Here is a 23,261-nt window from a genome sequence, read left to right as displayed (position 1 = left end):
CCCTCTACACCGCCCCCACGCCACAGCAGTACACTGGCGGTGGTGACTGGTACATGGACACCGGAGCCACGGCTCACATGGCCGCCAACCCCTGTAACCTTCTTACCGCTCACCTTGTTCACACTGCTGCTCGCATTACCGTGGGCGATGGTTCCTCCGTGCCCATCACTCATGCCGGCCATGCTGCTTTTCCTTCTAACTCCATTCCATTACATCTTTCTAACGTACTCGTTTCACCTGACATCATTAAAAATCTTGTTTCTGTTCGTTTTCTTACACGTGAAAATCCTGTCACCGTTGAATTTGACATGTTTGGCTTTTCTGTTAAGGATGCCCGTACCCGGATGGTGCTCCACCGATGTGACAGCCCCGACGATCTCTACCCGGTCCACTCATCCACATCCTCCGTCGCTGCACCCATGGCGCTTTCCGCTGGAGTGGACCTTTGGCATGCTCGTCTTGGTCATCCCAACACTGCCACCCTTCGTCATATTCTTCGCAGTTTTTCATTCACGTGTAATAAGATCGACGATCACACTTGTCATGCTTGTCGTCTCGGCAAACATACTCGTTTACCCTTTAGCACTTCCTCGCATGTTGCTTCATACCCATTTGAGTTAATTCATAGTGATGTTTGGACCTCTCCTATTGCAAGTAACACGGGCTATCTCTATTATCTAGTTATTCTTGATGATTTTTCGCACAATGTGTGGACCTTCCCGTTACGGCGAAAGTCGGATTCTGTTGCCACTCTCACCGCATTCTACTCCTATGTCTCCACGCAGTTTGGTCGCCCCATTCATGCATTGCAAACAGATAACGGGAAGGAGTTCGATAATCTTGCAATCTGCAACCTTCTTCGCCACACACGGCACGATTTTTTGTCTCACTTGCCCGTACACTTCGCAACAAAATGGCCGCACTGAGCGCGTGCTTCGCACTCTTAATGACTGCGTTCGCACCCTCCTCTTTCACGCCAACGTGCCACCACGTTTTTGGCCTGACGCGCTCGCCACCGCATCACTACTCCTCAACATCCGTCCCTGTCGCACTCGCGGGAATTTTGCTCCTCATCATCTTTTGTTCGGCACACCACCTTCCTACACCGAGCTTCGCATTTTCGGTTGCTTGTGCTACCCTAGCATCGCTTCCACTACTCCTCATAAGCTCGCACCACGGTCCGTGGCCTGTATTTTTCTTGGCTATCCCCCCAACACCAAAGGCTACCGCTGCTATGATCCTATCTCACATCGGGTCATCACTTCCCGACATGTTTACTTTGATGAGATGGTTTTTCCGTTTTAGTAGGTACCTTCGGATGTTGCGGCCTTGCCCGCTCCTGGTGACGGCCTCTCGAGCGCTTCTCTCGGGCCGCCTCCTGGCTTTGAGGGTGCCCCCATGCCCCGGGTCAAGTTCCTCCCCGGCCGGTTTCCTTAGGGGCTGCACCCCTCCCAGCGCCTGCGACGCCCCCTCCGCCACCATCGGCGTGGGCCTCCTCGGCGCCCCCCGCGCCCTCGCATGCGGCCTCGCCCGCGGCGGCCTCACCCACGGCCTCACCCGCGGCATCAGTGGCGGCGGGCTCTTCTTTGTCTTCGCCCATCGCCCTGGACTCGCTGCCCCGCCTGATGACTCGCTCTCGGGCCGGTACCTTCCGCCCGAGTACGCGGTACACTAGCGATGAGTATCTTCTCGCCGCTTCCGTCTCCGAGCTGTCCCCTCTCCCATCGTCAGCTCGAGCCGCCCTTCGGGACCCTCATTGGCTCGCTGCGATGCAGGAAGAGTTCGATGCGCTCCAACGGAACCGCACCAGGCAGCTTGTCCCTCAGCCACCTCGTGCCAACATCATCACGGGCAAGTGGGTCTTTCGGCATAAGACTCGTCCCGATGGGACTCTCGAGCGCTACAAAGCTCGCTGGGTGGTTCGAGGCTTTCGGCAACGTGCGGACGTGGACTTCACCGACACTTTTGCTCCGGTTGTTAAACCGGGAACGATCCGCACCGTGCTTCAGCTGGCCGTCTCCCGAGCTTGGCCTGTGCATCAGTTGGACGTCTCCAACGCCTTCTTGCACGGCCACCTCGCCGAGCAGGTGTTCTGTGAGCAGCCCACCGGCTTCGTCGACGCCACACATCCGTACCATGTGTGCTTGCTCTCCCGTTCTCTTTACGGGTTGAAGCAGGCGCCTCGGGCCTGGTACCAGCGCATCGCTGCCTTCCTGCAGACGCTCGGATTTACATCAACCCGCTCCGACGCGTCCCTCTTCCTGTACCATCACGGGGTTGACACGGCCTACTTGTTGCTCTACGTCGACGACATCATCCTGATGGCATCCACTATCGTGCTTCTCCAGCGGCTTACTGCTCGTCTTCGCGATGAGTTTGCCCTGAAGGACTTGGGGCCCCTCCACTACTTCCTCGGCATTGAGGTAGTTCGACGGCCAGATGGATTCTTCCTGCACCAACAGCGTTACGCCCATGAGCTTCTCGATCATGCCGGCATGCTTAACTGCAAGCCTGCTCCCACGCCTGTTGACACCAAGGCCAAGGTTTCATCTCTGGAGGGCTCTCCCGCATCCGACGCAGCATTCTATCGCTCCATTGTGGGTGCCTTGCAGTACCTCACTCTAACGCGCCCCGACTTGCAGTATGTCGTTCAGCAGGTCTATCTTCACATGCATGCTCTGCGTGACTCTCACTGGACCTTGGTGAAGCGTATCCTCCGTTACATACGCGGCACTACGTCCATGGGACTTACACTAACGGCCTCCGCCTCTACCGACCTCGTCACCTATTCTGATGCGGACTGGGCTGGCTGCCCAGACACACGACGCTCCACTTCGGGGTACTGTGTCTACCTTGGGCCGTCTCTGATCTCTTGGTCTTCCAAGCGACAGCCCACAGTCTCTCGCTCGAGTGCCGAGGCAGAGTATCGGGCAGTGGCTAACGCCGTTCCCGAATGCTCTTGACTTCATCAGCTGCTCCAGGAGTTGCTTTGTGATGTTCACAAGGCCACACTCGTCTACTGCGACAACGTCTCCACCGTGTACCTCTCCGCCAACCCGGTCCATCATCGACTAACGAAGCACATTGAGCTCGACATACACTTTGTTCGTGAGCGGGTGGCCCTTGGGCGCATCTGGGTCCTCCACGTCCCGACGGCGCAACAGTTTGCCGATGTTATGACAAAAGGACTACCTACTTCTGTTTTCGAGGAGTTCAGGTCCAGTCTTTGCGTCTCCGGCGACGCTTCGACCACGGGGGGTGTTGAATATATGATTTGTGCATGTATATTGTATAGTCCGGCCCACCTTTTAGTCATTGTATAGTTGAGGTTGTGGCCCACCTTGTACTCCATATATACGTACGCTATGCACCGATCAATACATCGAGTTGCATTGCCAAAATATTCGTTTCCAACACCAACGGCGGGGCTTCAACTCGAAGTTCATGGCGGCGGCGTTCCTCGCCGGTTCCGAGCGAGATGACGAGCTCCGGCGGAGACTGGATACGGTGGCGCTGCACCAGTGAGAGAGACAGTGGTGAGGGGAGAGATAGAAAGAAGGAGGAGTGGCAGGGAGAAGGAGAGGGCGCGACGAGCGGCGGGGAAGTGGATTGGATGCTTGAGGAAGGAGGGGTCGACCTTGCCTTTCTGCAGCTCGGGAAGCACCACCCATGGAGCTTCATCCTTCTGGTCTTCAGGTGAGTTCGCTCCCTCCTCTCTCTGCTCTTGTTCGTGGACATTGAGGCATTGCTCTTGATTAGATTTACCACTGTTTGGGCTCAATTGGCTACTGTTTGAGGTCAATTTTGTTGATATGTGTTGATTGTTCCTTGAATTGAACAGCAAGGTTAACCATGAATTTGTTAGTTGAATTGATGTCTGACTGAACTGCAGTTATTAGTTGAATTGTTCAATCTGGAATTTAGGGAGCTGCTACTGAAATATGAACAAAAAATGGGCATTGTTTGAGGTCCATGTGCCTCCCCTGCTCATCAACTTACTACTATTTGAGCTCAATTGTTTGGTACAATTTATGTGTTAATTGATCTGTGCTCTGTTGCATCCCACCCTACCGTCCCATGATGGCAGCCAACGCTTGCATCGGAGGAGCTGCTGCTGCCCTTCCTTCTCTGATTTTTCTGCTACATGTTGCAGGTGTTTGAGGCATCGACAAGCAACGACAGGGTTCGGCGTCAGTTAAGATAGCTGGTTCATTTTGTTAATTGCTCTATAATAGATGTTATTTCTTAAGGTTGCAGTTGACTGCTGACACCCAATAAGATTGCCCTGAAGCAGCCCTCTCTCTGGCACATCTGCTACCATGCACCCATTGACATCTGAGATTTCTATTCACCAAAAAGATGGAGCCGCCTTTAGCAAGCACTGACGAGCAGCTCAGTCTCAGCCGATGCATCGACGGACTGAGGCGGGCTTCCAATAGAGGTCATAAACAGGGAATGGCCTTTTGAGCTGATGGAGGGATCACTGGACGTGGTGTTCATGTTTGTGTTGGCATACATGCAGAAATAAGGAGGATAGTAAGACTTTTTCAATGATTCTCTTGGAGGTCATGTCTATGCCATTCAAGGATTTTGGTATCTGAATGTACAATATATAGATAGGGGAGATAGCCCTCCGCGTCCTGGTGACCACTGTATGCTGCAGCGAAGAGCACACTTCAAATAGTGAGCAGGCAGATGCGGCGATCCCAGATGTGCTTTGACATTGTGATTTGTACTTGTCAATGACGTCATTACCCAAGCTGTTCCTATGCTTCGGTGAGTGGTACTTCACTCCCACCCCATAGATTACACTAATTTGTTTGATTATAATTGAGTGGTATGACCTAATTAATTTGTACACTTAGACACACGACCAAGGAATGAAAAACCTGCTCCAGAGATCTTCAAAATAGTACAATACTAGGTATTTTAGAGTACAATTTGTTTAAGCTAAGTTTTTCTTTTGCATGGAAGCTAATTTTATATTTGAGGTGTAATAGATACACATGCCTGAATCTGGATACACTCCAATGGTGATGGTAATACTTTCAGTCACTTGCAAACAATAAGCTCAGCATACAAGGCAGAGTCCAATGCTACTGGACTCGGGTGCTGGTATGCAATTTCTTGTACATTTTACTTGTATAGGACTTCCGATTACTGGTTGCAAACTTTGTACAAGGCAGTCTGAGCTACCACTTGGTGAAGATCGGATCCAATATGTTCAATGATACGGTTTCTTTTTTGTAGGGAAACACTGATATGATACAACTATTTGTTATCTGAATTTTTGAATATATGTACACCCATGGATATGTTTATAATGAGCCTGTTTGGGACTACTCTGCTCCTTAAAATTTAGCTCTACTCCAGAAAACGCAAGCCAAACGGAGTAGCTCCACGATATGCCATTCCTCAAAAAAACTAGAATCTGAGGTACAACTCTTAGTTTTCTACGAAGCTCTTTAGGGGGTGCTCCAAAAAACTCTAGAAGCTGGAGTTGGGGGACAATTACCCACCACTGCCACCAGTAAGTGGATACCCCTTCGTTTCTCCTCCCTCATCCAATCAAATAGATCCTTTCCACCAGATTTCCCATTCTTGAAGTTGGAGTTAGACGGAAACCAAATATTCTGTTTGGTAGTGCTACAACTTATGTATGAAACTGCTCCATAGTGGATTTGGTGGAGTGAAACTGATTTTGATGAAGCGGAGTTGTCCCAAACAGGCCCAATGATAGCTAACATCAGCTTACTGTGGTTTATTTGGTCCATGTAGAGCTGGCATGGTACGGCTACACTTCCAACAGTTTTACTTGCTAACAAAAATCAAGTAAAACTAAAAGCATAGATCTTTCTGTTGTTAAGTTTAGCTGTATGTAATAATGCAATGCTTATGGTTGATAGTGCTACAGATTTTCTTAGTGGGAAGGAATAACTGGTTAGCCTTCCATAACTTCTATTTGTATTTCTGCAGCATAATTGTTTTTTACATTGAGTTGACTGTTATTTCTTCTTTTTAGTCAGGATTTTACATCAAGCTAACTACTATTTCTTCTTTTGTTCTAGTAGTTAAAGGCGCAGAGGGGAGCATATGTATTACCTTGATTGAGTTTCATTTCGTGTGCTGCATTACCGTTATAATTAAGTTACCAGCTGCAAAGAAAGAGAGTCATGTAGGCACTAAAATCTGATAAGGTAGTCTGCTCTTGCAGATCATCTGGTTGATCATTTCTGTTACTAAACTGTACCAAGTTCTATAATGACACAATATTAACCTGTTACAGGACAAGTTTACTGAATAATGAGTATGCACAGAAGCTTCGATTCTTTGTAATCTATAGTCTACTTAGAATATATATAACTCACAAGGTATGAACATAATTTCTGTTTTTTTGTCGTGTCAATGTACATCCATATTGGCTGACAAGCTATCTTGCAAAGCCCCGGATCACGGCGTTCTCGTGGAGGGAGAGGGCGGCGGGGTCAAGCACCTATGAATATAGAGGGAGGCGAGGATGGGCGTGGCAGGCGGAGCCCCGTCCTCCTTTGTCCTCTCCCATGGAGCGCTGGATCGAAGAAGCAGCAGCTCCCCACCTCCACCCCGTCTCCTCCTTGTGGAGCAGAGTTGCGGAAGCATCTGGGGAGTGCAATGTCAACAGCTGGATCTGCAGACATTAAAGTTGGTGACATAAAGAGAGATCTTTTGTACGCATAGGATGAGGTGCAAACTGCATAGATAAAATCTTGCTCAACATTGCAGAGTTAGGATTGAAGGTCGTGATTGCTATTGTAGATGGTTTTGTTATTTGTTAGAAGTTCCTTGGTCCAATTGTTCTGAGTTCTGACAACTTATAGAGGGATTGTTGTTTCTTTATTGAAAAAAGTCACAATCTTTAGTTTAGAAGGTTTAACTACGCTTTTCTTAAACATCGGTGTACATTTCCAAAAGCTGTTTGATAAGATCAGCTGTGTTTGTTTGTTACAGTGATGATGTCTGTTCTTCACAGGGGTGATGTATCAAATCCTAGAATTGTAAATAAGAAGTTATTTTTACTCTATTTCGGGATACTACTCCAATGCCTATCCATTTACAGATTTACATGCTTGAACATTTGCAGCAAAATACAAGATACCTGTTTATTTTGCTTAGTTATTCACCTATATTGTGCCATATGAAGTTATCTTCCTAGACTTGTAATAAGCCATGAAGTTGTTCAATCATTAACTGCTGCGATGCTTGAACTTCCATGAAGATCTTTGAAAATAAATATTGTTCACCTCTATTTAGAGTGACTCTTCTGTGCATTTCTATAAGAAAAACTATACGCAAAATCATGAAGCATTGGATGGTATCAACCAAACTGGTATTGACTGCAACCTAATAATACTTGCCCTTTCATATGGTAGAGAACAACTTCACAGGAGCTGTTAAGGCTTTGATATTCGTGGCACCTTCGATCTCACTGATTCATTCCTTCTCTTGGGAACATGTTCTAATTTTGCTTTAACACATAAATTTGTTCTTTTGCCTTGCTAGAAATGTAGTAGAAATGAAATGAGTATGTACTAAATCTATTTTTCTGCTTTCAGTGATCTTTCTGGCTTCTGCATAAAGGTAAAATTTAGTGCATCTGGTAGATTTCAACTAGCTTGGAAAAGGAAGCACCGTATGCTTAAGCTTCGGCATTCAGCAGTACACAAATGCATCCTGTTATATTTTCTATATTTATCGCAAAAGGAAAACCTAACCGCATGTGAGCTTCTAGACCCTGGAGTAATTACCTATATGTCACTAATGGGATTAACTACCTTCCCTGCCCAGTTTGACATTTTTGTTTCTCATACAGGGAGTTGTTAATAAGCAGCAACTGATATGGAACAAGCACCTATTTTCTTGTTTGTATAGTACTTAACGATACAAAGAACTGCTTTGTAAATAGCGGCATCGAATTAAAACGAGCGAAGTAGCGTTTCTGGGAAAATGGATAGATAGGTGTCTCTAACAGATGTTACCATATGCTATCGCATCTCAAGATAGGCAAGTATCTCTGACAGATGTTATCATATATTCTTGCATCTCGAGATGATATTGGATAACTTGCGTGTGCATATGTCTCATGCTTGCATTAGCATTAGTCCATGTTATGTGGCTGTTCTTTTTGGTTGACCCATGGTATCCTTGTGATGTTATAATAATCTAGACCTAATTAGGGCACCGGTTCATGTCTCATTACACTGTTCACTATCCACAGTAATTCAGAGTTGTAGATAGAGATGGAGCGGTGAGAACTAATTCTCCTCTACTCCTTTTTTTATGTTTGATTGAACAGTCGACATCAAAATAATATCACTTTGATTAACATATCATGTGATAATTTTTTCTATTGATTCCAAAAGAAAAAAACAAATGCCCATTTGATCTTTTGGGGACTGGTAGAGTTACCTCTATTCCACTAACGATATTAACCACTTTTCCTGCTCAGTTTGATATTTCGTTTCTCATACTACGAGTCGTTAATAAGCTGCAACTGATGAGATGGGACGATATTTTTTTGTTTAGCATTTAACCACAGGAAGAAACTGTTTTGTGAATATCGGCATCGAATAGAAACGAACGAAGTAGCGATACTGGGAAATGGATAGGCTGGTGTCTCTAATAGGTGCTAGGATATATTCTTTGCATCACAAGATGATCTGGTACACAAATTTCCTTTCTTTCTTTGTTGTACGACGATCTTAATAGATCAGTAACCTGTATGAGAAGCAGTATGTTTGTCATTTCAATTATCACGATGATCATCACTTTGTCAGGTACTAATGTATCTTTTCGACGATGTATTAAGCTTCCCTGGGATCAGCAGCTGAGGTGATGAGTCACTCTCTTGTTTAGGTGGGATCAGTAGATGAAGTGCTTACATACAAAAATAATAAGATACCACCTTTTAATGTTAGATACTATTAACTTTATTAATCCTCACTATGATACATATAAATTCACTCGGTACAAAAATAGAAGTCTTGAAAATTTCTAGCACGCTGTTGCCTGGGTTGATGACTAGCTTAGAGCTCTATTGCCACTGCTTGCAACCGTGCCATTGGTATTCCCCGGACCGGGTCGTCCTTCTCAACTACAATTTGTGCTTGCCCAAGTTAAGTCGCTTCTACTTACCAACGGCCCACCTCGATGGTGGCCCCCTATAGAAGTACTAAACCCTACTGTGAAGCCGACTTTGTATCCCATTGTTTACTCGTTGTCTCCCGTTGCAACGCACGGGCAATTTTCCTTGTACAAAACCAAATCTCTATCTTGGTTAGACGCCACTGCCACCGTGCTGAAATCTACATTCGGCACTGGCGTCAACCTCGGCTGCGAGCGACAAACCAAATTCCTCCTTCACCCCAGCGTTCTCAAACTCACCCCCTCCTGCAAGTTGCGAAGGCCGACGACTGGGTGTTCATCCACCTTCGAGATTACAACCGATCTGACCACCCCGGATGCCATCACCGCCCGGCCAGATCGTCATGGCACTCGGAGCTGACGCCACACGGATATGGCTGTCACGAACAACGAAACCGCCACACCATCTTCCTCGCTAGTCCAGATCCACTTTTCCCCTATCTCACTCGTGGTACGGGTGCCAGTCGCGAGGTGGATGATGATGGCTATCACCTGCACTGAGTAGCAGCAGAGAACTATGAGGCATCGATGATCCAGCTATCGTCGTGTTTTTTCCGTCTCTACAGGTAAGCCCTATTCCTGCCGCCTCTAGTTCATCTTTGCCTGCAATTCACAGGATCCCAATCTAACATCATTCCTCTCTATGCAGGATGAACAATGCAACACTCCCTCCATCCGGATGCAACAACGCACGGTAGTTGCGACTCCATCTTCCTCCTTAGTCATGTTGTTCCAAATTATTAGATTGTTACAATCCACACCGTACACGGTTCTGCATTGTGGCATGTGTGCCATAGTGCTACATAGGTGACGAGTTTGTTCCTTGTGTGATTAGACCCCTCAAACGGTGATTGTTTTGCAGCTGGAGTGGCGCTCATGCCAGATTCGAGCATAATCTGAAACAGATGTCGTTCTCTCTAGATGCTAACAGGTACCAGTGAGATTGCTCACCTCCCCTCTCTGTCTTCCCATTGTAGATAAACAAAAATTGCTCTTGCCCGCAAGTAATGGATCTACATGGTTTAATATATGTGCTGATAGTTGTAATGTGGTTATAAGTCAATTAGCTGCACATGCACGATATAACAAGTCACTACTAGCCTTATAATCACAGCATGCCCTCTTCTTTTGATCTGTTTACGAGTTTGTTGTCAATTCTAATCCTATGCTAGATTTTGACATGATGATATGCAAGTCATCTTTGAAGAAGTCATGATGGACAAAGAAGGGTTACAACAACTTTAGTTGCCTTCAAGAAATTAGGAGAAGAGATGACCAAAAAGTGTTCCTTGCTTTGATGAAGATGAAAGCTATACAATTATGTTTGGAAGCCAAGACAATACTCATTTGTTAATGTAGTCCTTAGTGCCCATTACTGCTACTTGTTTCATCAGGTTTATGTAACTTGTGTTATTTCGGCTTATGTAGCATGTGAACTATGATTGTGATGTTCTTTTAATAAAAAACTATGATTGTGATGTCTGTTGTGAAATAGGCAAGTTGTCATTAATTGCCTGCCATATGAAGCAAAAATATTATGTGTGGACAATAGTAAGATGGATTGAATGAGTAGAAAGAAAAATAATTGGCAGAAAATGGATATAGCCCAACAAATTCCCAATCAAACAATATTGGGCAGCAAATTGTCCATAGCCTAGAAAATGGATATAAAATGTAAATCCACCAAATTATCAGGCTCGGCCCATTTAGAAATACAATGTGTATTGGGCCATCGAAAATCCAGTGACGTCGAATGTCATTGAAGGTCCCATGTTGAGTGATGTTTTGTGCGTACGCCGTCACTAGGAGTAATCTGTGACGGGGATTCCGTGACGATGCTCGTGACGCCCAAATAATGTCACATATGGGTATTTTGTGACTTTTATGAATGTTTCATGACATTTCTTAGCTCGTGATAGTAGGCCCAATCTCTTGTAGTGCATCTTCATCCTATTCCTCCCACGGATTGATAAACCTTAGGTCATCCACTTGAAAGAAAATTTCTACTGTCCTACAAAATTCTGCGCTTGGAGGCCCAACACAAGGCTACAAGAACAAGTTGCGTAGTAGACATCAAGCTCTTTTCTGGCACCATTGCCGGGGAGGTGAGTGCTTGAAGGTATATCTTTAGATCTTGTAATTGAATCTTTTAATTTCTTGTTTTATCACTAGTTTGGTTTATAAAAGAAAACTACAAAAAATGGAATTAAGGTTGCATCATATTATTCATCTTTATAATGTATTTCATGAAAATTATGGAAAGGAAAATTGTGCTCAATTGATAGAAGAAGAATTCAATAGAATGTTTGGTATAAATGATGAGCATGATTGCAATGTTGTTAGTATGAATTCTTTGAATATTCATGATGCTAAGGATATGCAAAACCATAAGCTTGGGAAGCTATGTTTGGTGAAGATGATACTTTTAGTCCCCCAAGATTTGATGTGCAAATTTGTTATAATGATTGCATGCCTCCTATTTATGATGATTATATTGATGAAAGTGGATTTGGAGAGGTCATGACTTTATTTAATGATGAATCCACTATTTTGGAAGAGGTTTCAATTGATTATGATCACAAAGTTGCTATCTATGATGATTTGGTGACGACATGTATGCTATATTGAATAATGATAACCATGAAACTTGTCATCATGATTTTAATTTCCAATCAAATGATAGCTATTTTGTTGAGTTTGCTCCAACTACTATTCATGAGAATAAATTTGCATATGTGGAGAGTAACAAAATTTCTATGCTTGTGGATCATTAAAAGAATGCTTTATGTTATAGCTATATTGTTAAATTCATTCATGATGCTACTGAAAATTTTATGAGAGAGGAACTTGTGATTCATGATTCTCCCATTATGTTTCATTCTTTACTTTTATGTGAGCACCTTTGAAATCATCGTGCCTAGCTAAAAGACATTAAAGAAAAGCGCTTGTTGGGAAACTTCACAACACTTTTACCTACTGTTTTTGTGTTTGTATGATTAGGTTACTGTATTAATCATGTTTTATAGCTTTTTTTTAATAAAGTGCCAAGTAAGACCTTTGGGATGGTCTATGGTGATAGTTGATTTGATCTTGCTGAAAACAGAAAATTTTACGCCCAGTAAAATAATTTTCATTTCTTACAGAAGCATAATAAAATCCTGATTCTTCTTGCAAAAGATTGATATACAAATTTCCCAGGCTTTCCTAATTTTGCAGAATTTTTTGAGTAGCAGAAGTATGGTTGTTGTTTAGATCATTACAGACTGTTTTGTTTTTGACAGATTCTGTTTTCAATGCATAGTTTGCTTGGTTCCTAGTTTCTATGGCTTATATTGCTCAATATAAATTGTGGAAATGATATGCTACAGTAGGCATTGTGTGGAAACAATTATGAATCTTTTCTTTGACAGTACCAAAGTGAAATAGTTTGCTCTTTAACATACTAACCTATCTCACGAAGTTCTGTTAAGTTTTGTGTGATTGAAGTTTTCAAGTTTTGGGTGAGATGTCGATATGAGGAGAATAAGGAGTGACAAGACCCTAATCTTGGGGATGCCCAAGGCACCCCAAGGTAATATTCAAGGAACATCTAAGCAACTAAGCTTGGGGATGCCCCGGAAAGCATTCCCTCTTTCGTCTTCAACAATATCGGTAACCTCACTTGGAGCTATATTTTTATTTGTCACGTGATATGTGTTTTAGTTGGAGCATAATTTTCTTTTTTTTGATTTGATTTCTGTTATTTAGAATAATATTTTGTATCTTTCTTTTCAACAAAAATGTCAAGGATAGCCTTTACCATGCTTATTTTTGCAAGTATACATGTTGCTGTTTCAAAATAAAAAGTTCACTGCTGTTGCAAAAATTCTCTGGAAAAGTCAGAACGTGATAAAATGTTGAAACTTTTTGCATAATAAGCTATGATAAATTTTATACAGTGTGGTAATTTTCAGAATTTTTGGAGTTATATAAGTATGAATGTTCTTGCATTCTTTATCGACTGTACTGTTTTGGCAGATTGCTGTTATGGTTGCATTGTTTGCATATGTTTTCTTGTTTAATGATTCTATTTTAGAATAGGACTATTAAATATGTAGATGAATTTAGTATGCAATGTTAAATAATAATTTTAGTGATTTTCTACAGTAGAGAATGATAGGGTTTTGCATTGATTTATACTAACTTATCTCACGAGTTCTTGTTGAGTTTTGTGTGGATGAAATTTTAAGATTTAGGGAAACCATGATATAAAAGGAATTAAGGAGAAACAAAATCTCAAGCTTGGGGATGCCCAATGCATCCCAAGATAATATTTCAATAAGTCTCAAGCATCTAACCTTGGGGATGCCCCAGTAGGCATTCCACCTTTCTTCATCAACAATTATCGGTTAGTATCGGTTGATCCTAAGTTTTTGCTTCTTCACATGATGTGTGCTATTGTTGGAACATCATTTTATTTTGTTTTTCTTGCTGTTTAAATAAAATACTTTGATCTGAAAGTTTTAAATAAGAGAGAGTCCTCAATTAGCTACCCATTTACTTAACTACTCGCTTGATCTTCACTTATATCTCTTTGGAGTAGCTTGTCATTTACTCTTGTGCTTCACTTATATCCTATGAGTAAATTGTTTAATGAATTGAATATCATGAAGTTGAAACTATATGTTCATATCATGCTTAGTGGTAGCTTCACATTGGGTTCAGAAAGTGAAATCTTTTGAAGCTTGACAATCACAATATTGGCCACACAAGCAATTCATGAATGATTAGTATAAGGAAGAGAACTTTCACATGCAAATAGATTATCTTGGACATCTTGTATGATTGTGAATACCCATTAATTATTTTCAAACTTGAGCAAATTAGTTGAAGTTGGACAAGGAAGACGACGTAATGAGTTAAGTTTGGGTATATTTGCGTAGAAGTTATATTGTCATAGATCCTCCAACATGTGGTGTTTTCCTAGGATCTTTTGCTAGCCAAAAAATCGTACTAAGTAGAGATACTACTTATGCATCCGAAAACCCTTAAACCCAGTTTCTTGCCATGAGTGTCCACCATACATACCTATGGATTGAATAAGATCCGTCAACTAAGTTGTCATCGGTGCATAAAGCAATAAAAATGCTCCTAAATATGTTTGATCTTTTACTGTAAGGGAAAATTAAGCATTGTACGAACTTGTGATGGCAAAGTAATAAAAGCGATAGAGTGCATAATAAAGGTTGCTATCATAAGGGGCAATATAACGTGATGTTCCTTTGCATTGAGAGCTTGGGCATCCAAATAAAAAGCACATGGCAACCTCTGCTTCCCTCTGCAAAGGGCCTATCTTTTACTTTTCAGTATTTACTTTATGCCAAGAGTCAATAGTATGAATTCTCATTTCAACCTCAATTATTCTCTAGTTGGCAAGCATTATGTGGCGGGGAAAGATCTAGGCACATATGACAATCAAATATATTTGATCATGATTTATTATTGTTGGCAATTATCTCTATGATAAATGAGTTGGGAGGCGAAACATTAAGCCCCTATCTTTCTTTATGTTCGATGGATGTCATTTGTTTTAAGAATATGCTTTGAGTAGTAGCAATCATGGAAGACTATATGTTGATTGAGTATGTGGAGCTCTTACTTAGACTCTGTTGAATAAGTTGAATCGCAATTGTTTGGTGACTAAGAATATAGGTTGTTGACTTTCAAGAGAATTCATTGTTTAAACCTTAACATGTGAATTGGTTGCCACTTTACCATGATTAGTTTTATGAGAAAGAATTGCTGTTATGATGTTAGGAAAAGTGATTGAAATTATCATTGATCAAACTTATGCACTTTCCTAGCATTCACACTTCATAAATTATTTCTTTTATCATTTACCTACTCGAGGACGAGTAGGAATTAAGCTTGGGGATGCTGATACGTCTCCAACGTATCTATAATTTATGAAGTATTCATGCTGCTATATTATCATTCTTAGATGTTTTACAATCATTTTATAGCAACTTTATATCATTTTTTGGTACTAAAGTATTGACATAATGCCTAGTGTCAGTTGCTGTTTTTGCTTGTTTTTTACATCATAGAAAATCAATACCAAACGGAGTCCAAACGAAGTGAAACTTCTTGGAGATTTTTTGGGCCCAGAAGACCACCAATGGGCCAAGGAAGTACCAGAGGGGTTCCCCGAGGGGGGAACAACCCACCTGGGCATGCGCGGAACCCAGGCGCGCCCTGGTGGGTTGTGCCCACCTTGATGGCCTCCTTCACCGCCTCTTCGCCCTATAAATTCCCAAATATTCCAAAAACCATCGGGGTAACCCTAGATCAGACGTTCCGCCGCCACAAGCCTATGTAGCCATGAGAAACCAATCTAGACCCCATTCCGGCACCCTGCCGGAGGGGGAAATCATCACCGTTGGCCATCTTCATCATCCCGGTAGCCACCATGATGAGGGAGTAGTCCACCCTCGGGGCTAAGGGTTTGTACAACTAGCTATGTGTTTAATCTCACTCTCTCTATCTCGTGTTCTTGAGATGTCACGATCTTGACGTATCGTGGACTTTGTTAATATAGTTGGATCATATGGTGTTTCTCCCTCTCTATCTTGTTGTGAATTGAGTTTTCCCTTTGAGATTTCATTTTATCGGATTGAATACTGACGTTTCTTGAACCATGTCGGTATTTCCCCAAAGAGGAAGGGATGATGCAGCACAACAACGGTAGGTATTTCCCTCGGTGATGAGATCAAGGTTATCGAACCAGTAGGAGAACCACACAACATCACGTAAACATCTCCTACACACAAATAACAAATACTTGCAAGCCGACGTAAGAGAGGGGTTGTCAATCCCTCACGGGTAAAAAGATAGGTAAAATTGTAGTAGATTAGATAAATGGATCTCGCGGGAATGCGAGATAAAATAAATAAATAAAAATTGCAGCAAGGTATTTTTGGGTTTTTGGATTAATAGATCTGAAAATAAAAGCAAATAAAAATAGGCCGTGGAGGCAAATATAATAAAGAAGAGACTGAGGGCCGTAGGTTTCACTAGTGGCTTCTCTCGAGAAAATAGCAAATGGTGGGTAAACAAATTACTATTGAGAAATTGATAGAACTTCAAATAATCATGACGATATCTAGGCAATGACCATTATATAGGCATCACGTCCAAGATTAGTAGACCGACTCCTGCCTACATCTACTATTATTACTCCACACATCGACTGCTATCCAGCATGCATCTAGTGTATTAAGTTCATGGAGAAATGGAGTAATGCAATAAGAACGATGACATGATGTAGCCAAGATCTATTTATGTAGAAATATACCCCATGTTATCCTTAATAGCAACGATACATACGTGTCGGTTCCCCTTCTCTCAATGGGATCAAGCACCATAAGATCGAACCCATCACAAAGCACCTCTTCCCATTGCAAGATAAATATATCAAGTTGGCCAAACAAAACCCAAATATCAGAGAAGAAATATGAGGCTATAAGCAATCATGCATATAAGAGATCAAAGAAGACTCAAATAACTTTCATGGATAAAAGCATAGATCTGATCATAAACTCAAAGTTCATCGGATCCCAACAAACACACTGCAAAGAGAGTTACATCATATGGATCTCCAAGAGACCATTGTATTGAGAATCAAAAGAGAGAGAGGAAGCCACCTAGCTACTAACTATAGACCCGAAGGTCTAGAAAAGACTACTCACGCATTATCGGGGAGGCGCCAATCAGGATGATGAACCCCTCTGTGATGGTGTCTAGATTGGATCTGTGGTTTCAGGAACTTGCGGCGGCTAGAATTGATTTTCGTCGACTCCCTGGGGTTTCTAGAATATTGGGGTATTTATTGAGCAAAGAGGTGGTGCAGGAGGCCACCAAGGTGGACACAACCCACCTGTGCGCGCCTGGGGGCCTAGGTGCACCTTGGTGGGTTGTGCCCCCCTCGGGGCACCCCCCAGGTGCTTCTCCCGCCCATTGGGTGTCTTCTAGTCCATAAAAAATACACAAAAAGTTTCGCTGCATTTGGACTCCGTTTGGTATTGATTTTCTGCGATGTAAAAAACAAGCAAAAGACAACAACTGGCACTTGGCACTATGTCAATAGGTTAGTACCAAAAAATGATATAAAATGATTGTAGACATCGAAGAATGATAATATAACATCATGGAACAATAAAAAATTATAGATACGTTGGAGACGTATCAGCATCCCCAAGCTTAATTCCTGCTCGTCCTCGAGTAGGTAAATGATAAAAACAGAATTTTTGATGTGGAATGCTGCCTAACATGTTCATCACATATTCTTTCTTTTATAGCATGTACATTGGGACTGTTATATGATTCAAAGCAATAGTCTAGTTTTGACATGAGAACTTTAATACTCAAGAATATCAACAAGTAACCATGTCTTTCAAAATATCAACGCTAAAGCAAGTTATCCCTAGCCCATTATGCTCAATCATTGACCCATTCATGAAGCACACTCGCATATTAGCTACACCCAATGCTCAAGTACGATCATAGTGACCCTTAGTTGGTGCTTTATAAGAGAAGATGGAGACTCAAGTAAAAAATAAAAATTGCATAAAGTAAATATATAGAAAGGCCCTTCACGGAGGGAAGTAGGGATTTGTAGAGGTGCCAGAGCTCAAACCAAAAAAGATCGAGATAAAACATTTTGGGAGGCATGCTTTTCCTATCAATGAAAATGATCGAGTAGTTCCCAATACTTTCCATGCTAGATATAGCATAGGAAGTTCGCAAACAGAAAATAAAGTTTATTCCTTTTTCCACCATACTTTCACTTTCCATGGCTAACCATATCCACGGGTGCCTCCCATACCAACACTTTCCAAGTAATTTATTATTTGACAACATAAAGTAAATTCATTTTTCATTTCGGGACTAGGAATCCCTAATACCTTTGCCGTGCTCTTGTGCAATGACAAGTGAATAAACACTCATCTTGAGAATAACACATCTAGCATGGAAATATATCAGCCACCCCTACTGTTTCATGAGCGGTACGAGCACACAAAAGAGAAGTTTATTTTGAAAATTAGAGATGGCACATACAAATTTGCTTATAACGGCAAAAGAATACCACATATAGGTAGGTATAGTGGACTCATGTGGCAAAACTAGTTTAAAGGATTTTGGATGCACAAGTAGTGATCATACTTAGTGCAAAATGGAGGCTAACAAAAGATTGAGAAGAGACCAGCCAAGAATCAAAAAAATCTCATAAGCAAGCATAACTAGCACCAAATAATGCACCACAAGTAGGATGTAATTTCATTGCATAATTATTGACTTTCGTGCTTGCATAGGGAATCACAAACCTTAACACCAATATTCTTACTAAAGCATAATTACTCATCAACATGACTCACATATTATATCAACATATCTCAAAACTATTACAAGGAATCAAGTTTATTTTGTCCAATGATCCTAATGCAAGTTCTTATTATATCCTCCTTGGATATATATCACTTTGGGACTAGTTTTATATGTTGCTTTTGATAGCTTAAACAAATCTAAGTGAAGAACATGAGCATCAAATTTTTCTTCTCTCAAAATAATTTAAGTGAAGCAAGAGAGAATTTATTAAAAAAAATTACTATCTCTCAAATAAATCTAAGTGAAGTATGGGAGCATTTCTTCAAAAATACTAAAGCACACCATGCTCGGAAAGATATAAGTGAAGCACTAGAGCAATTACATAGCTCAAAAAGATTTAAGTGGAGCATAGAGAACAATTCTAACAAGTCATGGCATAATTTTGGCTCTCTCAAATAGGTGTGTCCAGCTAGGATTCATGACTAAGAACACAAAGAAAAACAAGAAAATACTCATATCATACAAGACGCTCCAAGAAAAACTCATAACATGTGACGAATAAAAATATAGTTTCAAGTAAAATACCAATGGTTGTTAGAAGAAAGAGGGAATGCCACTCGGGGCATCCCCAAGCTTAGTTGCTTGATAGTTATTGAATATTATCTTGGGGTGCCTCGGGCATCCCCAAGATTGGCCTTTTGATAATCCTTATTCCTTCATCCATCATGAAGTCATCCAAAACTTGAAAACTTCAATCACACAAAACTTAACAAAACCTTCATGAGATCCGTTAGTATAAGAAAGCAAATCACTACTATAAGTACTGTTGTAAACCCATTCCTATTTTATTTTTGCATTATATCTACTATATTCCAACTTTTCTATAGCAAAAACTCTTCAAAGAAAACCATAGAATCATCAAAACAAGTACACAACACAAAAAAACAGAATCTGTCAAAAACAGAACAGTCTGTAGAAATCTGGAGATTTCGAATACTTTTGTAACTCCAAAAATTTGAAATATTACGACAACATGACCAATTTTTATATTAATCTTTTGCAAAAAATCAGTATTTTATCGCGCTTCTGTTAAAAACGAGAATTATTTTTCTGGGCGCAAAAGTTTCTGTTTTTCACCAACATCAAATCAACTATTACCCAACATGATCCCAAAGGCTTTACTTGGCACAAACACTAATTAAAACACAAAAAACACAATCATAACGGTAGCATAAGTTTGGAAACACTCAAGAACATAAAGAAAAAGACAAACATAAATTTTATTCATTGGGTTGCCTCCCAACAAGCGCTATCGTTTTATACCCCTAGCTAGGCATAAGATTCAATGATGATCACATGGAAGATAGTAATTGAAACATGAAGAGAGCATCAGAAAGCATGTGAAAAACACATTTAAGTCTAACATACTTCTTATGCATAGGCATTTTATAGGAGAACAAATTATCAAGACAAGCAAGATCTAGCATATGCAAGGAAGAAGAAAGAAACAATAGCAATCTCAACATGAGGAGAGGTAATTTAGTAACATGGAAAATTTCTACAACCATATTTTCCTCTCTCATAATAATTACATGTGGTATCATATTCAAATTCAACAATATAGCTATCATATAAAATTTTCTCTACATGATCCACATGCATGCAAAGTTGACACTCTTCAAAAATAGTGTGATCATCAAATAAAGTCATGACCTTTCCAAGCCCACATCATAATTTTCATAAGATTGATCATGATCCAAAGTAGTGGGATCATTTTTACCTAGAGTTGACACTCTTCCAAACCCACTTTCAATATTATCGCAAACATATTCATCATGAGGCTTAAATAAATTTTCAAGATCATAAAAAGAATCACCCCAATCATGATCATTGCGACAAGTAGTGGACATATCAAAATTAGCATCCCCAATGAAAGATCATGGATGTCGCCTAGACAGGGGGGGGGGTGAATAGGCGTTTTAAAATAATTACGGGTTAGGCTTGAACAAATGCAGAATAAACCTAGCGGTTAATTTATCAATCACAAAACCTAAAACAACTAGGCTCGCCTATGTGCACCAACAACTTATGCTAAGCAAGATAAGAAACTATGTGATAGCAAGATATATGACAAGAAACAATATGGCTATCACAAAGTAAAGTGCATAAGTAAAGGGGCTCGGGTAAGAGATAACCGAGGCACGCGGAGACGACGATGTATCCCGAAGTTCACACCCTTGTGGATGCTAATCTCTGTTTGGAGCGGTGTGGAGGCACAATGCTCCCCTAGAAGCCACTAGGGCCACCGTAATCTCCTCACGCCCTCGCACAATGCAAGATGCCGTGATTCCACTAAGGGACCCTTGAGGGCGGTCACCGAACCCATACAAATGGCAACCCTTGGGGGCGGTTACCGAACCCGTACACTTTGGCAACCCTTGGGGGCGGTCACCAGAACCCGTAAAATTGCTCGGGGTGATATCCACAACCTAATTGGAGACCCCGATGCTTGCCCGGAGCTTTACACCACAATGATTGAGCTCCGAACACCACAAAGGTTGGGGTTAACTCCCCAACGACACCATGAAACTTTACCACAATGGAATATGGCTCCGAGGTGACCTCAACCGTCTAGGGCGCCCAAGCATCCAAGAGGAACAAGCTCAAGGGTACCAAGAACCCAAGAGTAATAAGCTTCTCAACTTGTAACTTCCATGTATCACCGTGGAGAACTCAAACCGATGCACCAAATGCACGGGCAAGGGCACACGAAGTGCCCAAGTCCTTCTCTCCCAAATCCCACCGAAGCAACAAAGGGGGGGGGGAAATGAGAGGAAAAATGAAGAAGAGAACATGAAGAACTCCAAGATCTAGATCCAAGGGGTTCCCCTCACATAGAGGAGAAAGTGATTGGTGGAAACGTGGATCTAGATCTCCTCTCTCTTTTCCCTCAAGAACTAGCAAGAATCATTGGAGGGATTGAGAGTTAGCAAGATCGAAGAAGGTCAACAATGGGGGAAGAACACGAGCTAAAGAGATAAGGTTCATTGGGGAAGAAGACCCCTTTTATAGGTGGGGAAGAATCCAACCGTTATGCTCACAACCCGCAAGGCGGTACCACTCCAAGGAGCGGTACTACCGCTAGGGCGGTAGTACCCCTTTGAAAAACAACAGCGAGGAGGAAAAAGGCCAGTAGAACCTCCGGAGCGGTACTACCGCTTGACCTCATGGTACTACCGCAAATGGTAGCGGTACTACTGCTTGCGAGCGGTACAAACAAAATACTTCCGCGCCTACTTCCACTGAGCAAAACACGAGATTTTGGTCCGGAGCGGTACTACCGCTCAGGACCTGCGGTAGTACAGCTCGGGAGCGGTACTACCGCTCAGGAGCCACGGTAGTATCGCTCTGGAGCGGTAGTAAAAAATTACATCTGCTCTAGCCACGGTAGTACCGCTGCAACCTTTACCAAAACAGCCACAACTTCTGCAAACGGACTCTGAATTCAACGAAACCAAGTTTGTTGGAAAGCTAACAACATGGGCTAACATAATCTTGATAGAAATATCAATAAGAAGCAAATGAGAAAAGGACCATAATAAAATGGTGAGAACCCTTCCTAGGATAAGACCGGTAAAACCTCCAACACCGAAAACATCATAGAAGATGCATGCGAACTCCGTTTTCGATGAAATCAAGATTGTCATCAAGATTGCCATAAGCTCTAAGACTCACAAATAGAACCAAACAAGAACCAAGAAAGATGATGCAAGCATGCAATGGTTTGAGCTCTCTACGAACGATACGATCAAGCTACTCACTTGAGAGCCCCCCCTTGATAGTACGGCAAACGGTCCTATAACCCGGTCTCCAAACTACCACCATGAGACCGGTAGAATAGAGAACCTATCAAGGGGAAACCTTTGCCTTGCACAAAGTCCACTTGAGCTAGATGTAGATGATCTTGACTTCCGCAAGTAGGACCACCTTTCTTGATTGCGTTGGCTCGGTGAAGACTAGTAGATTGCTCCCCCATACTCCATTATGGGTGAGCCACTTTTCGGCACATCTTCACAAGTCCATTGTCACCACAATGGACGGCAATATTCAAGCACTTGATCTCTTAGTGATGCATCACTTGAACATGCACACCGCAACCTAACCCCATAAAGAACTCTCACGAAGACTGTGGGTTAGTACACAAAGCGTAATGGTCAATGCTTACCATACCATGGAATCATTTGATCCCTCTCGGTACATCTTCTATGCTTTGTTATTTGATCAACTTTATTCACTCTTGACTTAGTATTGATCAACCTTGAACCTTTCCAACTCTCTTCATTTGGATGATGCCTTGAAGGTAAGCATGAATGATCACACAATCTTCTTCTTCAAGACATGCTTGCAATAAGCTCAACTCTCACATGACCAATCTTTAGGTATTTCCTTGAATAGCACCTTGGTCGACACAAACTCTCCTTGAAACCAGCACATGTACTCCAAGAAAAGCCTATGGACAAAACCTTCAAATATAACTCAAGGCAACCATTAGTCCATAGAGATTGTCATCAATTACCAAAACCAAACATGGGGGCACCGCATGTTCTTTCAATCTCCCCCATTTTGGTAATTGATGACAATCACTTTCAAGAGAGTTTATACAAGGAATTATGCATCACCTTGCAATGCAACAACCAATAATGCATGCATATGAGATG

The 23,261-nt window shown here is 41.9% G+C and overlaps 1 long non-coding RNA gene across 4 annotated transcripts; it reads left to right on the top strand.

Annotated features, from left to right (window-relative positions):
• The first annotated feature begins 3,397 nt into the window (after positions 1–3,397).
• On the top strand, positions 3,398–7,060 carry LOC123127633 (uncharacterized). 4 transcript variants are annotated; one of them, XR_006462721.1, is made up of 6 exons: positions 3,398–3,696; positions 4,154–4,776; positions 4,866–4,924; positions 5,001–6,197; positions 6,287–6,371; positions 6,444–7,060. It is a non-coding gene; the product is annotated as an uncharacterized lncRNA (long non-coding RNA). The 4 variants fall into 4 exon arrangements; XR_006462719.1 differs by having other exon boundaries at positions 4,866–6,197; XR_006462720.1 differs by having other exon boundaries at positions 4,154–4,924.
• The last annotated feature ends 16,201 nt before the right edge of the window (positions 7,061–23,261 follow it).

Source organism: Triticum aestivum, chromosome 6A (assembly GCF_018294505.1).
Source record: "Triticum aestivum cultivar Chinese Spring chromosome 6A, IWGSC CS RefSeq v2.1, whole genome shotgun sequence".
NCBI classification, from domain to species: Eukaryota; Viridiplantae; Streptophyta; class Magnoliopsida; order Poales; family Poaceae; genus Triticum; species Triticum aestivum.
Note: the sequence above shows the minus strand (reverse complement) of the source record. Positions and strands in the feature narration are given on the sequence as shown.